General features: G+C 41.2%; 1 protein-coding gene across 3 annotated transcripts in view; it reads right to left on the reverse strand.

Moving 5' to 3' along the window:
• The window catches only part of EPB41L4A (erythrocyte membrane protein band 4.1 like 4A), a 320,637-nt gene that overhangs the window by 58,768 nt on the left and 238,916 nt on the right, over positions 1–22,953 (reverse strand). The gene's annotated exons all lie outside the window — the stretch shown is intronic.

A 22,953-nucleotide genomic window follows, 5' to 3' on the forward strand; every position in this document is an offset into this window, starting at 1 on the left:
AGGGCAGGGGCAGCTTTGAAACCCAGCAGTGTGGCCCCAGACACAGCTCTAAACCACCACAACACATGACCCTCCATGTGTCCTCTGTGTCCCACCCTCATACAGTGGAAAGTCAGCCTAAATGAAGGATCCACTAAGAGAAACAGACTCTTTAGAAAACAAGTGAAAAAAGTGTCCAGTGAAGACAGTATTAGCCAACTAAAAGCAGAATTTTTTCTTTCAAGGGCAACTAAGCCAGAAAACAACAGCAGAAACACTGAGCACCCCCCCCCCAAAGCCGGCAATTTCTCCTGAAACGGAGTGCAGGCATGTCCGACTACACATCAGGAAAAGTAAACATGAAGGAACAGACTCTGAACAGAGAAAACAAAGGGCGGTTTCAAATAAGAGTTTCAAAAACTATGATTCTAAGGAACCTGACACGAATTAAATATCTGATTTTGGTTCCGATTTTGTAATTCCAACACGGAAAGGCAAGCCAAAGATACACAGTGAAGGCCAGAGTCCTAACACGCTGTCAGAGTCCAGCTACCAGAAAGCTGCACTGAGGCCTACAGGAGATTCCAGGAGAAACGGGGCACAGCCAATTCCCTTGAACTACTCCACATGCACCGCACACGGCGGTGGCCAGGCACTACTCTGCCACGGCCACAAATGAAATCCTAAGGGCAGATTCCCACAGTTGCAGGCCCAGGTGTGAGGCGGAGCTGCTTCTCAAAGGTGGACGTCCATGTGGCAGAGCCCTGGGGGCATGGCAGGAAGGCTTCGTCCACCTGTGCCCAGACATTGTTCCTAATAATGACTTTTTACTGTGGTATTATTCTCAGCAGGTATTATTAATGCATGTAAATAAAAGAGACCTTGGGCTGTTTTCCCAGGCAGGGGGAAGGTGGGGGGAGAGAGCCGACACCAGTGCCAATAACCCCACTGGAAGAAGCAGGAGTCAAGGTAAACATCGCATTAAACAAAGCACCGCGCAACTAGCTTAAGAATAGGCCTAGCTTTGCTCCACTTCCCGTCTAGTTAGACTGATTAGTCTTTTCTTCATCTAATAACTAATCACCTTGGGGAAAGTAAGGCTGCTTAATGACTTTCACCGCTTCCATCCAAATCTTCCCAAAAAAATTAATCACAAGTAGATAAACAACTGCAAAACAGAAATAGAAAAACAACTAGAAAAAATTTCAATATAAGTATACGTATTTTCTTAAAGAAACCAATATTTGGTTATTCACAATATCTAAATAATGATTTTTAAAATGAAATACAGGATGGATTGTTTTCCTAAAGAATTTCCGAGAAGAGAAATCACACACGTGCTCTCCATCTCAAGCAGTCCGGCCGGCTCCTTCAAAATCAACGGTGGGCCGGTCAGGACTATTTTACTGACCCAACAGTCACCGTCCTCACAGACACGGCATCAATGACTTAAGCTACTGTCAGTCATACAGTCTAATTCATGGCTCTTTTATGTTGAAAACAGTGGATTACTCACTAAAATTCTGTTTATATGTATTCCTACTCTGTAACGATGTGAACTGAACAACCCTCAGTTTTTAAAGCCTTCCTAGAAAAACAGATTTCCAGGGGAAACGGCTTCCAAGCAGTAACTTACTGGGTGTGCTTCTGAACTATGCATTCACATAATATTCATCTGCTAACTAAAAACTACTCTTTTTCTTTTCTTTTTAGAAAGAGGAACATCAATCTGTTCCTGTATGTGCCCTGACTGGGGATCAAACCAGCAACCTCTGCACTTCTGGACGATGCTCAAACCAACTGAGCCACCCAGCCAAGGCTACATTATTCTTTTCTATTCATGGATGTAGGGTTCTTTAAAAGCCTTAATTAGGCAATACTTATTAGCTTTATGCTACTAAGTGTGCATTTAAAAGTAATAACCACAGTCTCAAACACTGTATTTTAATCCTCTTCCTGATTAGGTTAAATTAGTAAGGTTTTTCTCATACTTTTGAGAAGAAAGCTAAGCAATTCAGTAAGCTAGGTTAGGCATTGGTTACTGAAACAGGAAAAGGTGGGGAAGGCAGGTTATGCACTGTTCAGCTTTACTGACTTTCCATTTTGCTGACATCTACTACCAACTTTTTCTCCCGTCACCATTCCACCCTCCAGAATCGTCCCTTCCATAGAAGCTCCGATTCTTGGGACACAGAGAAGTCATATGACAAGCTCTAAACACTAAAGGGTTCATATCTTCATGTGTTTTTGCCCACAGAATAGTTCCATTTCAAAGAGAAAAAGAAGAAGCCAAACAGAAACTAAACAGGAACTGATCACAGTGGAATTTTGGGCTGTTCCAGGAGATATCCTGAGGTTGGAGAAATCATTTTTCTCTATTCTTTTTTCATTGTAAATTATAACAACCACCAAAAAGAAAATGTCACATATATATGAATAGTTTAACAAGTGTGATAAAGTGAACAGCTACTTAGCCGTTCCCTACTTCAAGAAGTAAAACAGATCTTGATAACATTATACGAAGTGAAATAAGTAAATCAGAAAAAAACAGGAACTGCATTATTCCATATGTAGGTGGGACATAAAAGTGAAACTAAGAGACATTGATAAGAGTGTGGTGGTTACGGGGGGAGGGGGGAAAGGGAGAGGGAAAGGGGGAGGGGGAGGGGCACAAAGAAAACTAGATAGAAGGTGACAGAGGACAATCTGACTTTGGGTGATGGGTATGCAACATAATTGAACGACAAGATAACCTGGACTTGTTGATCTTTGAATATATGTAACCTGATTTATTGATGTCGCCCCATTAAAAAAATAAAATTATAATTAAAAAAAAAAAAAGAAGTAAAACAGCTCCGGCCGGTTGGCTCAGTGGTAGAGCGTCGGCCTGGTGTGCAGGAGTCCCGGGTTCGATTCCTGGCCAGGGCACACAGGAGAAGCGCCCATCTGCTTCTCCACCCCTCCCCTTCTCCTTCCTCTCTGTCTGTCTCTTCCCCTCCCGTAACCAAGGCTCTACTGGAGCAAAGTTGGCCCAGGCGCTGGGGGTGGCTCTGTGGCCTCTGCCTCAGGTGCTAGAATGGCTCTGGTTGCAACAGAGCAACGCCCCAGATGGTGGGTATGCCGGGTGGATCCCAGTCGGGTGCATGCGGGAGTCTATCTGACTGTGTCCCCATTTCCAACTTCAGAAAAATACAAAAAAAAAAAAAAAAAAGAAGTAAAACAGTGAGGGCAATCTTCCTACACTACAGCAATCACTCCATTTGGGATAACTCATTCTTTTAGATAAAGTCAGTTTTCATCAAAAATATCTAGAAAAAGAAAGCATTATGTATCCATTTCACAAAATATTTATAGAATATACAATAAAATTATTAGTTTAGAATCTATTAATAAAAGTTCATAATAAGGCCTCAGAACCTTTCAGGTAGGATTTAGTTCACATACAACATTATATTAACAACATAATGATTCACTATTTGCATATATTGTGAAATGATCACCACATACATCTGGTTAACATCTGTCACCACACATAATTATGAAGTTTTTTATCTTGTGATGAGAACTTTTAAGATCTACTCTCTTAGCAACCTTCAAATATGCAGCACAGTCTTGTTAACTATAGTCACCTTGCTGTACCTTAAGTCCCCAGGACTTCGTTTTATAATAAAGCCTCAAACGCATAAAATTAAGGTCACATCACTGTGCCCCCTCCCCCATGGCTGCCAGCACAATATTTTACACATGGTTAAGTACTCAATGGAGGCTCATTATTATAAAAAAAAATGTTCTGTTTCTACTATTTTTTCCACCAGAAGGGAAAATTTCAGGATCATTATGTTATGTTTAAAAGGTGTCAAAACTAAGACAGGAAAGAGAAAGCCTGAACGAGGAAGTACGGAAGATGCAGGACAAGAGGCCGTGTGCCAGGCCTGCAGAGCAGGCCCAGAGCTCTGAAAGCAGCCTTGTGCTAGAGCACACCGCGCTAGTAAATATGGAGACTCAGGTCATCCATAACAAAGATCAGCTATTGATATATGTTATCAGGGCTTCTTACTAAATCTGTGTTTTATTTTAGATAAAATAAAATATTAACTGTAGCAAGGCCATTTAGAATTGGGAGCATCCAATTCATTTTACATATTGTTCACAATAAAAACATGAAGGGTTTTATTTCAAGAGGCTGGTCACATTGGGAAGAATGAGTTTATCAAGGGACTGCCATGGTTTACTAAGGAGCCAAATCTAGCTCATGATTTATGATCACTTTTGTTTCTGGACTATTAGACACCACAGCTTAATACGGGCCCACACCATTCCTGCAGTTGTGACAGCACCAGGGTCCAATGTTTGTTCACTTTTCTAACACTCTAAACACAAATGCTCCCAGCCTGTGTGCATCGGACCTCTACCAGGCTTTCGTGTGGTCTGTCTCCACTCACGTCTGAATGCCCTCATCATAAGTGATCCTTGCCCTTGGTTCAGGAGGAGTAGCTGTCAGAAACAGACTCATCTCTCCCAGGGTCTATTTAGTGACTCGATCTGGGGGCAATTCTTAAAAGTCATCTCTGTGATGTCGAGATCTGGTGATGAATATACATGGATTTTCAATTATAAAACCACTTTGCATTTAAATAGTTACGAGTCTCACCAAATTTATAGCTCAATTTGACACCTGTCAAACTAAATTAAATCTCTGATGTCACTTAAATGTTGCCACTGATTTTAATTTACAGAGTGGACATGAAGGATAAATATGTGACTTTTAAATGAAAAAATTGTATTTGCAAGTAAGAATGCCTTACTCTGTTATATGGGTGAAAGACCATATAGCCAGTAAGGAAAGTAGGATTGTAATATAGAAATAATTTTATTTTAAGAAGCCTCAAATATGATGAATTTGTAAACTTTTAGGTAAAATTTTATTCCACTTAATGACCTGTCTTCTCTTTTCTGAACTTAAGGAAAAACAAACAAACCCCTGCATCTGATGCTTAAGACAAGTAACACAGCCAGGACTGATTCCAGCTCTTCCCAACACGACGGATGCTTATGTTCCAGTAAGGCCGATCTGGCTTCACATTCTCTAACCCAGTACAACTTTTCAGAAAAAAATCTGATATTCATGAATTAAGAATGAACAAATAAATTAAAATATATTTTGGCTCTATTCCTTACGCTGACAGTAAAAGGTCACTTTGTCTTGGTTTCACTGGCTTTAGACTGAGTACCGTGGGAAAATGGCAGATAGTATAGCAAATTAAAGCAAATGTTTTTCTAACGCCACAAATTATGATCAAAAGTAGAATGACCACCTGGCCTGTGGTGGCGCAGTGGATAAAGTGTTGACCTAGAACGCTGAGGTTGCCGGTTCGAAACCCTGGGCTTGCCTGGTCAAGGCACATATGGGAGTGGATGCTTCCTGCTCCTCCCCCCTTCTCTCTCTCTTCTCTATCTCTCTCTCTTCTCTAAAATAAATAAATGAAATCTTTAAAAAAAGGTAAAATGACCAAGAAAATCATATATATTTTTTTTCCATCATCATGAAAGGTTTTATACTTGGCAGAAAACTCATTAATTTATGTAGAACAAAATTGAATTTCAAAACACACACAACTTGGAAAACAGAGGTGTTTCTGAATCCAATGTCTAATTTCTTAAAGTTCAGATGCCTGGCATCAGCTTACTCATCCTAAAGAGACAGCCAGACCCCTGCTTTTCTTTAGAGCTGCTGCATTCAAAAGTCCCAAGGGTGGTATTTAAGCACAGTTACTTCTTCACCACAAATACACAGACTTTCAAGACACTGATTTTGCTACATGTCAACTGCAAGATCAAACAAGGCATTCTGCTAAAAAGCTGGAGGGTAGATTATAAAGAATGGGTGTGGATGAGAAAGATGCTGGGGAAAGCTGTCCGTGCACGAACACTCCTTCCCTGGTTGGTCTGCTTCCAATCCCTCCTCCCCTGACCCAGCACTCTCCTGGATCCCTGTGCTTTCCTCATGACCAAAATGATCTACCTGGGAGGGAGTCAGGTGGCAATAAAGGCACTTGACGCTCTGTCCCTGCACCAGAGCCACAGAGGCACACACTGAGAGACAGGTGGTCAGTCCTTGTGGGTCAGAATGCCAGGTTCAAAAACATGAAAGGCCTTTCTGGGCCTGGGAAGGCATTTGCTCACTCCCTTAAGACCCTCAGAGTAGAACAAAAGGGTTCTACTGTCCGAGGAACTTGTAGTCTGTCTCTGCTTGTGCATGCTGGAGGGGCACCCGGATGTTATAACAGCAGAGGGACACCATCTTTCCTTTTAGCCCTCTCAGGCCCAATAGTACACCCATGTGTGAATGGTTGGCTGGAATAGGAGGTGTGGCAAACCACTTGGATACCAGAGTTTTCTTCCTGTGATATGAAAACACAGTAGGAAGGAAGAAAGTGGAATAAACACTCATATCCTATCCTGGAATTCCTCTTGCACTCCCCTGGCCCTTCCATCAGAGCCACACAATTTATAGCAACCTATAGCAAACCTCCTCCAGCCATGTTCTTTCATATATAGTGGGATGATGGTGCCACACTTGACCTCAAGTTGGTTCTGCTTCACAACAGTGTGTTAGACCACTGCTTTAGAGGTTTTATTTGAAGCAATTGTAAAGGTATATAAAGTACAATATATACAAGCAAGAAGTACATGTAATTGTATATAGAGATTGCTTCTAAAAGGCTTATTTAACTAAGGCAGATTGGGGAATATTGTTATTGTTTTCTACTTCCAAATGTGAACCCATATCTAGGAGGCTTCAACTCAGTTTTCTTCAAACTATTTTACCCAAGTACTCACTAAAAGAATTTGAAGAACTACAAGCCTCAGTGTATATGTCAAAGATAATATCTAATATTGTCCATCGAAAGTTTTAATAGTACCAAAGCATGTCACTTGCAACACACAGTAAATATTGACATTTTAAAATAGAACTTTTTCATGACTCTCTCAGACATATCCGATGTAATAAAATATCATATGAATTTGATAGCCAGTCACCCACTTAAAAGTATTAATACATGAAATAAGTTTAAGCAGTTGGAAATTTCATAGCGTTTTTTTTTCTCCTTTATTTGCATTTCAACACCACCTCCTCTGTAAACATTTATTCTAAAATAATGTTTTATGCTTGAAAGTTTTTATTTGTCACCCTATTTTATTTCTCTGTGAAAAAAAATGGATATAAATTAAATTTTATTTCCCATGACCACAAAGCTCTAGATGTTAAAAATTTCTTCTGAACTGTTATCATTTCAATTATTAATAGTATATTATTTTTAATAGTATATTATTAGTGTGTAATACTGTTCAAAATTATTACACATAAAAAGTAAATTTTATTGGAAAATAACTTAATGAGATAAATGAAGTAGTTTTGTTTTCTCAATGATTACATGGATCATATCATTCAAGAATATTATTTTTTGATAAAATGGACAGTTAAGTAACAATTCTATTCCTTTAAAATTAAAAAAAAAATTTTTTTTTACTGATTTTAGAGAGAGAAAGAGGGAGAGAGAGAGAGAGAGAAACATCGATCTGTTTCTGTATATACCCTGGTGGGGGATTGAACCAAGCAAACTCTTCACATCTAACCAACCAAGCTACCTGACCAGGGTCTATTCTTCTTTTTTTATTTTGATAATAGATTTTCATTGCTGAGAAATCCTGTTTACATAGTAGAGTTTTATGTAAAGAATGTTGCTAAGACATCACCCATGTCCCAAAGAACCTCTAAGAGTTACATGTAGACATATATACCTCTGTAAGTAGTGACACATTATCTAAAATGATTTCAAATGTTCTAATTGTTTGGTGACAAACCAATCTGGTCCTTCATCAATTTGGTGAAATCCAGAATGAGAGGGTGACTTAGAAAAAGATGTGCCACTGATGACTGAGGTCATTTACTTTGCCAACACCAACCCAGGAGGTTTAACATTTAAGGACAAGCAGTATTACATACTGTGAATGGGAGAAAGGTCTGCCTTTCCTTTGGAAAATGGGAAAAGTTCCATCGGGAGTGGGCAGGCTGGAGAGGGGAACCAGCAAGTCCTAGTATCCCAGAGAATCTGAAAATTGATTCAATCAAACTGGCCTGTGCCCGCACACCCCTTAGAAAGCCCTTTCCCACCAGGAGTTGTATACCGCAGTTTGAAATCTCCTGCCCTAATCCAGCTGCCCCTCAAAACCACTTTCTTCACGAGACATCATGGATTCCCTTCAGCCCCAAGCAAATTATCTTTCTGGACACGTAGAACTTTCAGTGCTCCATGACACTGACACATCCTGCCCACATTCGAGCACGTCTTTTCCCTGCTCAGCTGGACTAAGTATCTTCACGGCACACAAGGCTGGAAATCATACACACCTAGACTTGTTTCTCAGCTCTGCTAACTTACCTACTGTATGATCTTGGACAAATTACTGAAACACTCTGGGTCTCAGTTTTCTCATCTGTGAAACAGAGATATTACCAACTACTTACAGTGATATGAGGATTATATTAGATACTTTATAGAAGGTGCTTAGCACAGTTCTTGGCCTTTAGTGAATGCTAAGTAACTGTTGTATGATATTTATATAACTAAATTCCTCTAGACCAGGGGCCAAGTTTTATTCATTTTTCCATGCTCTGTGGAACAGCCTCTACACGAGGCAACTCTTCAAGTCCCAGGGACATGGACCACAAGTCTTGCAATTTAACTAAACTATGACACTATCTACCTGGATATAGTGTCAGGTCCCATGGACTGCCCCCCACTTCAGACCCCAATGCAAAGTCCAAGTTGTTATCTGTCATTCTAGCCAACTGGCTGTAAGGCAGAGAGGTCCCATGCCCCTCTCCCCAGTTCAGTTAATTTGCTAAAGCAGCTCACAGAACTCAGGAAAACAGTTTACTTACTAGAGTGCTGGTTTATTATAAGATATAGCTCAGGGAAGATCAGATGGAAGAGATGCATGGGACAAGGTACACGGGGAGGGACACGGAGATCCAGTGGTCTCTCTCTGACCACTACTCTTCTGCACCTCCACATGTGCACCAACTCCTCCGAACCCGGTCTTTTGGCGTTTTTACAGAGGCTTCATTAAACAAACATGGTTGATTAAATCACTGGCCATTGGTACTTGATTCAGCCTCCAAGCCTCACCTCTTCCTGGAATCACCGGGTGGGACTCAAAGTTCCCCCTCTCGAGTCACAGAGCTGGTATCCTGGCATCCAGCCGCTGTCCTTCAGGCTTTCCCAAAGTCACCTTATCGACATAAACCCCTTTGTGGTTAAAAGGAATTTGTTATGAATAACAAAAGTCACTCCTTTCACCTTCACTACACTTAGGAACTTCCCAGAGTTTTAGCAGCTTTGTGTCAGGTACAGGGATCAAGACCAAACATATATTTCTTATTAAAAATCACAACATCACAAGTCTTATGCGAAAGAAATGTTCAATGAATTCTTGTTGAATGAGAAGGGAGGAAAAGTGACACTCACAGCAACTCACTAAAACTATGATACTTAACTTGAATATACAATAGGTCTTTAGTCTTGCTTGCTTTTCGAATTTTAGTAGCTATGCATGGAATGCTAAATACTCATAGGAAGAGTGGAAACATTAACTTGTTAAAGAAAATATAACTGGAGTTGCCATATATTAAGTCTTTTACAGAATGAAAATAAACATCAGCTTTAAAGTAGAATAGCAAAGCGTGTCAACAAAGGAAAACATCCTTGAACAGACAGACATACACCTGATGTGACTGACCTTACGCTCCTTGCAATTAACACTGTTACTGCCTTTTCTCCTCTTTGCCAGGTAAATGTCCCATAGAACTTAGGCTTTTTTTTTTTAAATGACGTGATATAAGAGCAGGCTGACCTAGTGCTCCCCAAGAGCGAGCAGAATGTACTGACTTCTCCAGAATATCTACAGAAACAAGTAGGTCTGGTGCAGTAAATAAATCCCACAGTAATGAGAAAAACAGAGGATGGATATTTTCAAATAACTCCCGTACTTCCACCTTCTTCATTTTCTTTTTTTTTTTTTTTTTTTTTAATTTTTTTTTTTTTAAGATTTTATTTATTCATTATAGAGAGGGGACAGAGAAAGAGAGAGAGAGAGAGAAGGGGGGAGGAGCAGGAAGCATCAACTCCCATATGTGCCTTGACCAGGCAAGCCCAGGGTTTTGAACCGGCAACCTCAGCATTTCCAGGTTGACGCTTTATCCACTGCGCCACCACAGGTCAGGCCACCACCTTCTTCATTTTCCATTTGCTTTCCAAATACGTGCCCTCCAGAGACCTGGGTTTGAACCCTAATGCTGTACTTACTTGCTGTGTAACCTTGAATAAGCAAAGTTTCTGTGCTTCTGTTTCCTTAGGTGTGAAATCAGACTACCATCCACCTTCCTCACGGGTTTCCCAGGACTATAGTAAGTAATGTTACTCACTGTTTGGGTACAGGGAAACCAGTTTACGTTAGGGTTTCATCTGGAGCTCACAGACTAGACAGGAGTCAAGGGTACTAAGTCTTCTACCCCATGCTCCTCTCAATGCTGCACGCTCCTTCACTGTCTCTCGTAGTGGGTCTATTCTTTGCAAGCTGGCGTCTGTGTTCATAGGTATTGTTGTAACTGCAGCCCCAGAAGGCACAGCTCTCCCCAGCTGAGGGACTCATCCTCTGGGCTCCAATTCCAGCTGCTCTGGGTGGTTTCCTCAGGTGCCCCATTTTTACTCCAGGAGAGAAGGGCGGGGGCAAGGCCACTGTTACTGAGGGCTGTCCTGTCTGTCACCTCTGATCGTTGGATGCTTGGTCCCAAGATCAGCATTATGCATTGTTCAAAGTGCCAACCCAGAATACCTGCTCCACAGTCAAAGTAGTTCCTTCCTTTCCCGTTGTTTCCCCTCCTCTCCCTACACCTACCCAAATAACCCTGACCCCCGGGAACTCCCGTTTTCACACTGATACCAGTAAGTGAGGCAGGCAGAGCCACCGAAATTGATCCCAGATTTCTCAAAGTCTGAAGAAGATGCTGGCTGACGAATCAGCATCTTGAGTCCTGCCTAGCATAGTGAAACAAAGGTATCGCATTCTCAGATGCCACCTGCCTAAAAGATCTATCTCAAAAAAGAAGCTCAAACAGGTGACAGACACATCCTCGAACCCGTCTATAAAAAGGAAAGAGGGGGAAGAAAGCAGGAGAATTTGCCTAAGTGATTAGGAACATCAAGGCTGAATCTTGCTTTCCTGGAAGAACCATGAACTGACACCACAAAGGCCAAAGCGGAGCCAATTCATATGCTGATTTTTTTTTTTTTTTTTTTTTTTTTTTTTTTTTTTTTTTGTATTTTTCTGAAGCTGGAAACGGGGAGAGACAGTCAGACTCCCGCATGCGCCCGACCGGGATCCACCCAGCACGGCTCTGCCCACCAGAGAGCAATGCTCTGCCTCTCTGGGGTGTCGCTCTGCCACGACCAGAGCCACTCTAGCGCCTGGGGCAGAGGCCAAGGAGCCATCCCCAGCTCCCGGGCCATCTTTGCTCCAATGGAGCCTCTGCTGCGGGAGGGGAAGAGAGAGACAGAGAGGAAGGGGGGGTGGAGAAGCAAATGGGCGCTTCTCCTATGTGCCCTGGCCGGGAATCGAACCCGGGTCCCCCGCACGCCAGGCCGACGCTCTACAGCTGAGCCAACCAGCCAGGGCCTCATATGCTGATTTTTAAAAGTTGCTCAAACTCGCAAGGGTCACAAGAGGACTAGCCTACAGTTATATTTGCACAGAAGTCATAGACAAAGGCATGCAAAACCTACCTTAAGAAGCCTCTTTTTATTTATACCCAGCGAAACAGCACTAATATCTAACTATGAGGTTAACCGAAGAGGTAAAAACCCAGATTTATCTGGTTAATTTGAACTAAAAGAATAATTTAAAATTAGTTGTTGTAACTAATTTCATTCAATTTGTCAATCAGAGTTTCATTTGAACTTAAGTTTTAAAGAAGCAGCTCTACTTTTGTATATAAAAAAATTTTCAATGACAAAAAATGTATTTTTAATCTGGGAAAATTTTTACAAGTCTGTAAAACTTCTGAAGTGGTTTAAAAAAACATATTAAATAAAAGCTTCCAAAAAAAATTTTTTTTCACACTTCAGTCTTTTTCAACTCTGTAACAGGTAAGCCAGACAGAAGAAAAGAGAATTTTAGGAAGAAGAGGGATCTTTAAAGTTTATGTACCCAATTCCTTTGTTTCATGGATAAGGAGGAGAAAGCTCAGAACCTTGTGTGTATTACAGATCATGGCCAAGTTAGATCAGGAATTCAAGTCCACCCAAATCAAGTACAACTTTATTTCCTCCCACTATACCACTTGCCTTCTCCATGCAAAGGCTTATATCATCAGTCAAGAGGTAAATTAACATTCCGTCAGCAGGAATTCTTACAGTCAGGGTGAAGAGAAAGAATAATAACAAATTTAGACACCATCTCAGCAGATTATCTAACTCTGATTTGTTACCTTGAAGGAGAAGAAGAGTGACAAACATACTCTATTTAAAACAGAGTTTTATAAATCTGCTCCATTTTCCAGCAATCATCTCCAAAACCACCCAAATAACAACTCTCGTCAGAATTCCTTATTCTAATGCCCTGTATGAGAAGTAATACCAATGTCTTCCCAACCTGTCTTCAGCTAACCCAGAGACTAGGAGCAAACACTGCACTATACGCAGAAAGCACCAACTGGTGGGAAAGCTGTTATGCCACCATCTTTTTCGAAACATTCCTCACAGTGTCTGTGATTCTCAGCTAGGTTCCCTAACTTGCTACACCTGCAAATCATTTTATCTTTTCAGGCCTCAGTTTCTTTATGTACAACACAAAGCGACTATCCTCTACTTCATCTAATCCAAAGATTTGGGGTCCTACTATGAATCTTTCTCCTTTGAAACAAAGCACTCTGACTTGATGATCTCTAACACCATCTGCCATCCCTTAAGGGGCAGACTATAGCCCACGGGCCGCATGCGGCCCCCTGAGGCCATTTATCTGGTCCCTGCCGCACTTCCGGAAGGGGCACCTCTTTCATTGGTGGTCAGTGAGAGGAGCACATTGACCATCTCATTAGCCAAAAAAAGGCCCATAGTTCCCATTGAAATACTGGTCAGTTTGTTGATTTAAATTTACTTGTTCTTTATTTTAAATATTGTATTTGTTCCCGTTTTATTATTTTACTTTAAAATAAGATATGTGCAGTGTGCATAGGGATTTGTTCATAGTTTTTTTTATAGTCCGGCCCTCCAACGGTCTGAGGGACAGTGAACTGGCCCCCTGTGTAAAAAGTTTGGGGACCCCTGCCTTAAGGTCTGGATTAAAATATGCAGGTATAAATGCGTTTTATGCTCTTCACCTGGAAGACTTGGGTTGTATCTGTTACAACACAGTAGAAATTCCTGACATGTGAATTTTGTACCATCAGTTTTATATTGTCCTATTACTTTTTCCATGAATTACAATGTAGCCTTCCTAGCATATCAGTGTCCTCAGCTCTGAGCTTTTTTAATTTTATTTTTAGAGAGAGAGAGACAGGAAAGGAGAGAAATGAGAAGCATCAACTCATAATGCAGCACCTTAGTTGTTGATTAATTGCTCTCTCATATGTGCCTTGACCACAAAGGCTCCAGCCAGAGCCAGTGACCCCCTGCTCAAGCCATTGACCATGGAGTCATGTCTATGATCCCATGCTCAAGCTGGCGACCTCAGGGTTTCAAACCTGGATCCTCAGCATCCAACACTCTATCAGTTCAGGCAGCTCTGAGCTTTTTAAGAATATAAATTGGCCTGACCTGTGGTGGTGCAGTGAAGGAAGCCTTGACCTGGAGTGCTGAGGTCACCTATTCAAAACCCCAGGCTTGCCGGGTGAAGGTACATATGAGAAGCAACTACTACAAGTTGATGCTTCCTGCTCCTCCCCCCACCTTTCTCTCTAAAAAAACAAACAAACAAAAAAAACCTTTAAAAAAAGGGAATATATACTGGAAATTTGAATATGCATCTGAAATCATTTTGTGAAAAAAAAACATTTTGTGAACTTAAGGCATCCATGACAATTATCTGTAGGGCTTTTTAAAAGTACAACACATGGTAAAAATGCAAATGCTGTTAAAAAACAGCAAAAATAAATCTCTCTCCCACTGATTCCTACTCTTTCAAGAACCCCTCCCATGACCAGTAATGTTACTAGTTTTTATGCTCCCCATCTACAAGTATATAATATATATGTATGCATATCCTCCCGTCCCTAATTTTTATGTCTTTTTATATAATGGGAGAGTATTACACTTGTTACCCGCCTCCCCATACTTTTCTTCCCTTGCTTATACTCTATCCTGAAGATCATTCCATATTAGCAGGTAAAAATTTATCATGTTCTTTTTTGTTTTTCAAAGTGACCTGAGTTCAAATCAAGGGGCCCTAGCCAAGTTCCAGCCTCTGCCTTTTCACCTGTACATTGAGAGTCACAGCATCTTCTAGACAAATGAGATCTTATATGGGGTGTCCAGTACAGTGCCAGGCATGCAATGATGTTCAATAACTGCCAGTTATTAACATTCCTCTCCCTCGTGGAGGGCAGGGGACCTGGCCTTTCATGGCAGACACTGTGGGATTGTAGAAGCAAACCAACAAAAATTCAAATGCTCATGTAGTTTGCCATCTCTTTTATAACAAACAGCAACAGGTCCGGTCATGTTGTAGAAGTGAGGTTAGGATTTAACTTGTGAAATCCTCAACCCAGAGCCTTGGCTTCTGTTTACTCCCTGATTCAACAACTCTGCTTCCCCACTCCAAACCCTTTCAGCTTCGCCCTTTCTTTGTCTTCTGCTTCCATTGTCTGCTTGACATGAAAAATGCACTTGGGTAGGCCTAGCAGCTAATTACTTAGAGTAGGAAAAACCATCTTATACGGAAGATGAAATGATTAACTCTGTGAACTTTAAACTATCAGGCAATTTCATCTTTGTTATGAACTCACTATGAGGAGCTGGTTTTCCCCCTTCACAGCCACAGACTATACCAACAGGACTAGAGAAAAGTTAGCATGGGGTGGGGGTGGGGGTGGGGTGGGGGATAAAAATCAGAGAAAGAAGATAATGGACTGAAGGCTATGCTGAAAAGTGGAACACTCTGGTCTGTAAAAATCACCTGCCAACAGCTGCCCTTAGGGACTCAGAGATCTGCCAGCAGAAAACCCTATACACAGAGGGCACTCTGACTTGCCCAGTTCCCTCATACCCTATTTTTACCAAATCTTCTAGAATAAAGCAGGGGTACCCAATTTCTTTCTTAAGCCCCATTCACTGTACTTGAATGACTCCACCCTTCACTCTCAAAAGGCTGTCTCTCCTCCATTTATCATAGTATCCTTTGCATGTGAAGTTGATGCTATATGGTAAATATAATTCCAAGACTGACAGGTGGACTCAGAGACTGGTCTACACCATGTAGAAAAGACTTCCTCTTGGCTTAGGAGAAGTCACTAAAGTCTCCCAAGCCTCTACAGGTGCTCAACACAATACTCTACCCATTTCAGACACTATTTTCATGACATTGACCATGAGGCAGGGGTAATATCCCCCTTTGACAGATGAAGAAATTGAGGTTTAGGCTGATTAAGTGACTTCATAATATTGCACAGTGAGGACATGGACTTTCAGGCTGAACCTGGACTTATCAAATGTTGCTCACTAGAGAACACTGCCTTATCTGACATGCCAGACTCTGCTCACATAGCTTGCCTTTAGTCTGAAAAGATGTTTTAAAATACATTTCTGATTGCCACAAGACAAGGTGGCAATTCTGTTGACATTACACCCAGCAAAATGTGCCAATTGAAAGTGGCACTCAATGTGATTATTACTTTCTTGACATTATAATTTCTCAGCAGCCTAGAGCGGTATACTGCATCAAGTAAAACTTTTCTTCACTATATCAAAGCATTTCTGTCTCTCTTGCTTTGGGCTGCACCAACCCAAGGTCACCAAGAGGGTCAGCTACCCACATGTGAATTATTTGCTACAGAGTCCAGAGCTGTGTGGCACTATCATCCCCTGGAGTTGGCCAACTGACCTACTAACCACACAGTGCTCACGCTGAAGACCCCTGGAGCGCTGAGTCTGATTTAGTGTCTCACAGAGCATGCTGGAGAGCCCCACCATGCCCCCGGGCAAGTGATCCGCCATTCACACTGCAGAAACAAACCTCCAGCCACATCCCACCCTCACGAATGTTCAATTTAGCACACAGAGACTTGCTTTAAAAGGAAATTAATTGCCCAGACTTAAAATTCTGGAAATTTTACATAAATATCCAAATCCCATGCTTCCCTTAAAACGCTGGAAGATTTGACAACACTGGGTCCCCACTCCTGCACAGAAACAATGGGCTCGTCTGAGTGTGGCTGTCTGCTTGCAGACCACACAAACCGTCCTCAGGGGTCATTGTCAGGGCTCTGCAGGCACTGTTTGCGGCATCTTCCATATATTTGAAGTGGCAATGCCAAAATGTCACCCAATCTTGCTTTTCAGGTGTCTGAAGACAACTATTTACTTCTCTGTTCACCAGTGCCGTATCTTTAAGAACTTAAACTGCTGCACCAGACAATCACAGCCCCATTTATCTATGGTAAATGGCTTCACCCATTACTATTCTTACCCCTAGTTATGGACAATAGCCAAATATTCTGTCTTTACTGCCCCCTTAGAGCAGAGACTCTCTTCTATGACAAGAACCCACCTACACGAGTGGCCAAGACCTTGTCAGAGAAAGGGCTGTACAAATATGCACTTTTTTCTCCCTGCCATCCCATCTCACCCCCTGCGTTACCCCAAGCTCCTCAGAGCCGCTCAGAGTTGCAGGAATGCTCTGGCTGCCTGCCCCGGCGCTGAACTCGGCCGGGTGGGGCAGAGGTAGGCTGGGCGCAGGGCTCCTGGGTCTGGAATGCACTTCCTCATAGTAGTGCCAAGGCCTAACCTCGCAGGATTCTAAACACAATGGCTTTTTTAGCTACCGGGGCATTTATTATTCCTGACTGAGAGGTGAAACAAAAGGTTTTGTGGGGGTTTTTTAATTTGCAGAGAACTGAGTGGCAGGTTAAGGAGAGCAGTCATTAAGTTTAACTAAATTTCTCTAAGTTCAGAAGAAATAAAAGAATGTCCCTGAGAGTTGCAAGTCATGCACTAAAAATTAATGATATAAACTAACAAAGAGCTAGTAAGTCTCCCTTCTGGCACAATTTGTTTTTTATTATACATAAATGTTAAATAAGAGGTTACAGTTTATGCTGATAACTCCTGAAACGTTAGTTTCTCAGGTAAGTCCATGAAGTCATTCATCCTCAGAGCTCAGGGCCGAATTTGTTTGAACTATTTGAGCCATGGCTGCCGGAGGGAAAGAGAGATAATGAGAGAGAGAGAAGGGTAAAAGGAAGGATGGAGAAGCAGATGGTCACTTCTCCTATGTGCCCTGACCAGGAATCGAACCTGGGACTTCCACACGTCAGGCCAACACTCTACCGCTGGGCCAACTGGCCAGGGCTGAAACTGTAGTTTAAAATTTTATTTTAGTGAGAATACCAGCAGAATTCAATCTATGAAAATTAATAGTTAGACTTATTAGAGCTAAACCTTTTCCTATTTCTTAAAATCTTCTTTATACCTTTTTAATTGTCAAAATAAAAAAAGAGAAAGCTGTTGTTCCTTTTCTGCTCAGCTACCCATAAATGAGTCCTGGGAATAGAAAGCTTCCGAGAAAGGAGGCTGCTCTAGAGCTTACAGTGTGAAAGGATGAATAGTGGGGCTGCCTGGGGTGCTGAGCAAGGGGACAGAGGCCTTAGGGCTACAGTGACCTAATGACCTGCAGGCAAATCCCTCTCAGGCCCCCCACCCCCACTCCACAGCAGAGCCTTAGAGGTAGGTTTGATCCTAAACATCATTTATTTGCTTTAGATAATATTCTAATATAGATTTACTAGACCTACCACTTTATAGGCTCTTCTGTTTTGTTTTATCTTAAGCAAATTCCCTTTCCAATCTTACCTTGGCTGAGACAATGGCTCAGCTACAATTGATCTTTAGTTGTTACACAAAGTGACCAGAGTAGCTATTTCTGGTTAGTAGTTGTGGACCCTGAGAAAGAAGATATCTACTAAGAAGGACTCTTGGTGGCTAAAAATGTAAAAACAGAGCCTAGTAGTCACTTCTACACAGGGGCCTCTGACACAAACTGCACTTTGGGGAGAAGCCTGCACTGACCTGCCTGCCTGCACTGTGTTCCTGCCACCTGAGCTAGCCCTTATAAAGGCGTTCCTGGAATTCTCAGAATGAGACAGTCCTATTTTAACTCATAGGAATGAGGCTTTCCCCATCCAGTTGGGAGTTACACAGCTCTGTCCTCAACATATCTTCACTGACCAATCAGCACAGCGCCATTCTGACCAATCAAACTGTGAGGATTTGGAGTACTCATTTGCATGAGGACAAACCAATCAGGAACTAAGGGTGAGGACTTCTCTCTATGTAAGTCAGTTCCCCTTTGGCTTGTAAAGGGCACTTTCCCTTTTCACTGAAGACTAGAAACAGCATTTCCCAGGCAGGAGCTGAAACACCAAATATCTCTTGCTGCACTGGACCAGAGCAGAGTGAGGGCCACCTTAGAGCTATGCTGTTCCACAGCCATATTATATCAAAATTGAGCTGTTTGCACTGAATAAAGTTTCCTTCTTCATCACATTCCAAATGGGGATTCCTGTAAGCATTGACTGGCACCAACACCCATTGGTTGCCAACCCTAAGGCCAGCAGGCTCACCAAAGAGCCTCCCCCCCCTCACATACAGCAGCCCAGCTTCACACAGAACTCGCACCTTCATGAAGTCTGGTGGGATGGAACAAGGAGCACAGTGGTGACTGATGTAGTTGAAGACAAGAGGGCCCCATTCAAATATTCTGCTCCAAGTTAGAACCCAAACATGACCTTAGGAGTGGCAGATGGCTGAGACTGGGTCTCTGCCAGCTGGACTCAACTGGGGCTCAAAGCAGATTACATGTAAAATAGAGAAAACGGAACATTTAAAGAAACAGAGTAACATGAATCCTTCTCTCACAACATCCTTCATGTGTCTATAACAGTAACCGTAGCACTGCATCATTGACATTTGCTAAATGACCCTCCCTCACCCTAACAATCACACACTGTCCAAGGAGGGTCCTCTCTTGGTCCCCAGAACACATTACAGTTTTGTGACCACAGGCCTGAAAAGTTAGGCTGGAAGTAATTCAAATCAAAGGGAAATATGTACACACAGCAAGGTCTTAGTTCCAAATACTGCATTGTTAATATTCTTTTAAAAATGAAATGATGAAAATACACCATTGTTAATAAATAAATAAATAAATGTTTAAAGAGATAACTGCAAGGACATTCACTTTAGCTATATTTATAGTGCTTTAAATATGAAACAGCTGCAATATCCAAGAACTTGAGATTGGTTGAATAAATTACGTCAAGTCTTTACATCCATACAGGTGAAAACTATACAGAGCTTAAAATGGTGCTATATAAAAAGATTTAACAACTTATCAGGACATATCCATGATATATTAATGTATAAGAAAAGTAAGTTCTAAAACACTACTATTAACTTTTGCAGAAAAGATATACAAATGAATAGAAGGCTATACAATAGGGTGTTAGTACTAGGAGAATGGAATTAAATATGAAAAATTTCTTTTTAGATGGGGAGGTTCTAACTTCCCTAAATTCTCTAAAGCAAGCATGTATTTTTATAATAATAAAAACACAACATGTGCTCCATTTTAAAAGATCCACCTGACGCTGAGAGGCCGGCCTAGAGGAGCCCGGGTTGTGCGTTATTAGCCACAGGCGTATCCCCTACCAAAGGGGGGGGGTGTTTGAATAGGACATGGGCTGGGGGTGGGGGTGGAAGGTAGACGTGAGGGCTCAGCAGAGTCCCAGGTCGCTCTGTGAAACTGCATTTCACTGGCTCTGCATCAGTCATGAGAAAACCAAAACCAAAACCAAAAACTCCTTGTCTCTTAATCAGCTTGTAGAATGTGGGCTTCCAAAAAGAGCCAAAAACAAAAGTGTTACAGAAGCAGATATTTTTATAAGAACATATGAGAAGAAAAGAAGCAACCTGAGCAGGTTTGTATAAAGAGCAAGTGTGATGATTCCCGCATCTCGAGTGGAATAAAATGTTGATTTAAAGCAAGGAATGCTTTTGACATTCTCAGTTGGTATCAGAATGATTTCGTGAGGCATGGTGTTTCAGAAATTGCGCAGGATTTGCAAGTCTGCCTCTTGATTATACCACACTGGAGTTGGTCTAAATGGGACTTCAGAGTGCTCATGTACAAAAATAAATACAAAAGATTATGATAAAGATATTAAATCTAAAATTTTTTTTCCTAAGCTACCTATTTATTATGTAATCTTGGCAAAATTACCTTTTAAATCTCAGTTTCCTTATCACCCAAATGGGGAAAATGGTAATACTTATGTGGCAAGGTATTACAAAATTAAAGCGTGTCTTATTTTAGCCACTGTAGATCCATCAGAAAGAATTTAATTTCCTCTTAGCTCAGTGAGATGAAGACACCTAAATCAGATTTAATTTGGCTCTAGAAACAATAAGTCTGTGACATTCTCGTAGCCAACAGCGGTGGAGCAAACTCAAATGCTTTCTTTATAGCCCCAGCATGAGAGCTAAACGAAATAGATGTCATGTGCCAGGTTAATTGTCATGCAATGCTCAGGTGTTAATTATTGTTATTAAAAATTCCATTCTTGCCTGACCTGTGGTGGCGCAGTGGATAAAGCGTCGACCTGGAAATGCTGAGGTCGCCGGTTCAAAACCCTGGGCTTGCCTGGTCAAGGCACATATGGGAGTTGATGCTTCCAGCTCCCCCCCCCCCTTCTCTCTCTCTGTCTCTCCTCTCTCTCTCTCTCTCTCTGTCTCTCCCTCTCCTCTCTAAAAAAATGAATGAATGAATAAATAAATAAATAAATAAATAAAAAATTAAAAAAAAAAAATTCCATTCTTGGGGTGGTAAACACAATACAATATACAGATCATGTATAATAGAATTACACACCTAAAACTTATATAATTTTATGAACCAATGTCACCCCAATAAATTAAATACTTTTTTTTTTAATTCCATTCACTTCAGACAATACTATATAACAAAATGACCCAGGAGACCTGGGCTTTCGTGCCAGCCCCACCCCTGTCTAACTGCTGGATCACGTGTTCTTGATCTGTAAAATGAGACTATACTGTTTCCCTTGCCCTCCCTCACAAGGTTATTGTGAGACTCAAGTGATTCAATGTACAGTATGTGAAAAGTCTATGGAAAGTGTCAGACAAGGGAGATCTATAAGCAAGCCACCACCAAAGTCAGTAAAATTCTGAGCTCTAAATATTGAACATGAATTAAAACTGATTGATTAGGTCGCTTTATTAAAGAAGCAGTCTGGCCCGATCTGTAGTGGCGCAGTGGATAAAGCGTCGACCTAGAATGCTAAGGTCACTGGTTCGAAACTCCAGGCTTGCCTGGTCAAGGCACATATGGGAGTTGATGCTTCCTGCTCCTCTCCCTGTTCTTTCTCTCTCTCTCTCTCTCTCCTCTCTATTTCTCCAATAAAAGTGAATAAATAAATAAAAGTCTTAAAAAAAAAGTAGTAGACTGCATTAAAAACAAACAAAAAATACAAATCACCCAAATGTCCATCAACAGTAGAATGATAAAGAAACTGTCATACAGCCCCAGCTGGTGGTGCAGTGGATAGAACATCATCCCAGAGCGTTGAAGTCACAGGCTCAATCCTGCAGTGCCAGCTCGATCCCAAGGTTGCCAGTTTGAGCCCAGGTCAGGGCATGTATGAGAAGCAATCAGTGGGTGCACAACTAAGTGGAACGAGTTGACCCTTCTTTCTCTTTCTCTTTCTCTCTTCTCTTTCTCTCCCTTCCTCTCTTTCTCTCCTTCCCTCCCTCTCTCTCTCTCTCAAAAAAAAAAAAGAAAAGAAAAAAAACTCATACAATAGAATACTCGCAGCAAGGAAAATGAATGTACTTTAGTGTACACTACATATAACATTGATAGAAGCAAGACAAAAGAACACAGACCATGATTCATTCACATAGTATTAAAAACAGGTAAAATGAATTAGTTTGCTCAGAGAAAGCTACATAAGTAGTAAAATTGTAACAAAAAGTAAGGAACTAATTATCACAAAGTCAGATGGTATTTTTGTCTGGCTGGGAAAGGAAGGAATGGTAGAAATGTGAACAAAAAAATAGGAGGGCTGTCGTAGTGAAAAGTCTGTAGAAAAGTAAGGGAAAATCAAACCCCTTTCTACACAAAAAAATAAAATAAAAAAAATAGGAGGGACTTCTTGGCTTGTAGGCTATGCAAAATGTTGTGTACACATATATACAGTTATATGTATATGTGCATATACATGTATATTATATTTTATAATAAAAGACCAACAATAACAAAAAATCTACTGAATTCTATGTAGATTATGTCAACAGTGTTCTCTTTTTATTTTTTAAAAAGGATGTTTTCTAAGAGTTTGTTTCAATTCGAATCTCATATACACCCGACTAAGAAATTACTCAGTTGAAACTATATTTTACATCTTCAAAAAGAAAGAAAGTATAGTCATTAAGCAGGGTATGGTGATCCAACTTGACTACTTGTCTACTTATTTTAATTTCTGTTTGCTTAGAAATTTTCAGGGTCAAATGAAAACCTCTAGTATTAACAACAACAAAAACCTATTGAGCTATAGTCACCAGCTGAGCATACCTTAAACCAGGGGTCCCCAAAATACGGCCCGCGGGCCATATGCGGCCCCCC

This window comes from Saccopteryx leptura, chromosome 4 (assembly GCF_036850995.1).
Source record: "Saccopteryx leptura isolate mSacLep1 chromosome 4, mSacLep1_pri_phased_curated, whole genome shotgun sequence".
Lineage (NCBI taxonomy): Eukaryota > Metazoa > Chordata > Mammalia > Chiroptera > Emballonuridae > Saccopteryx > Saccopteryx leptura.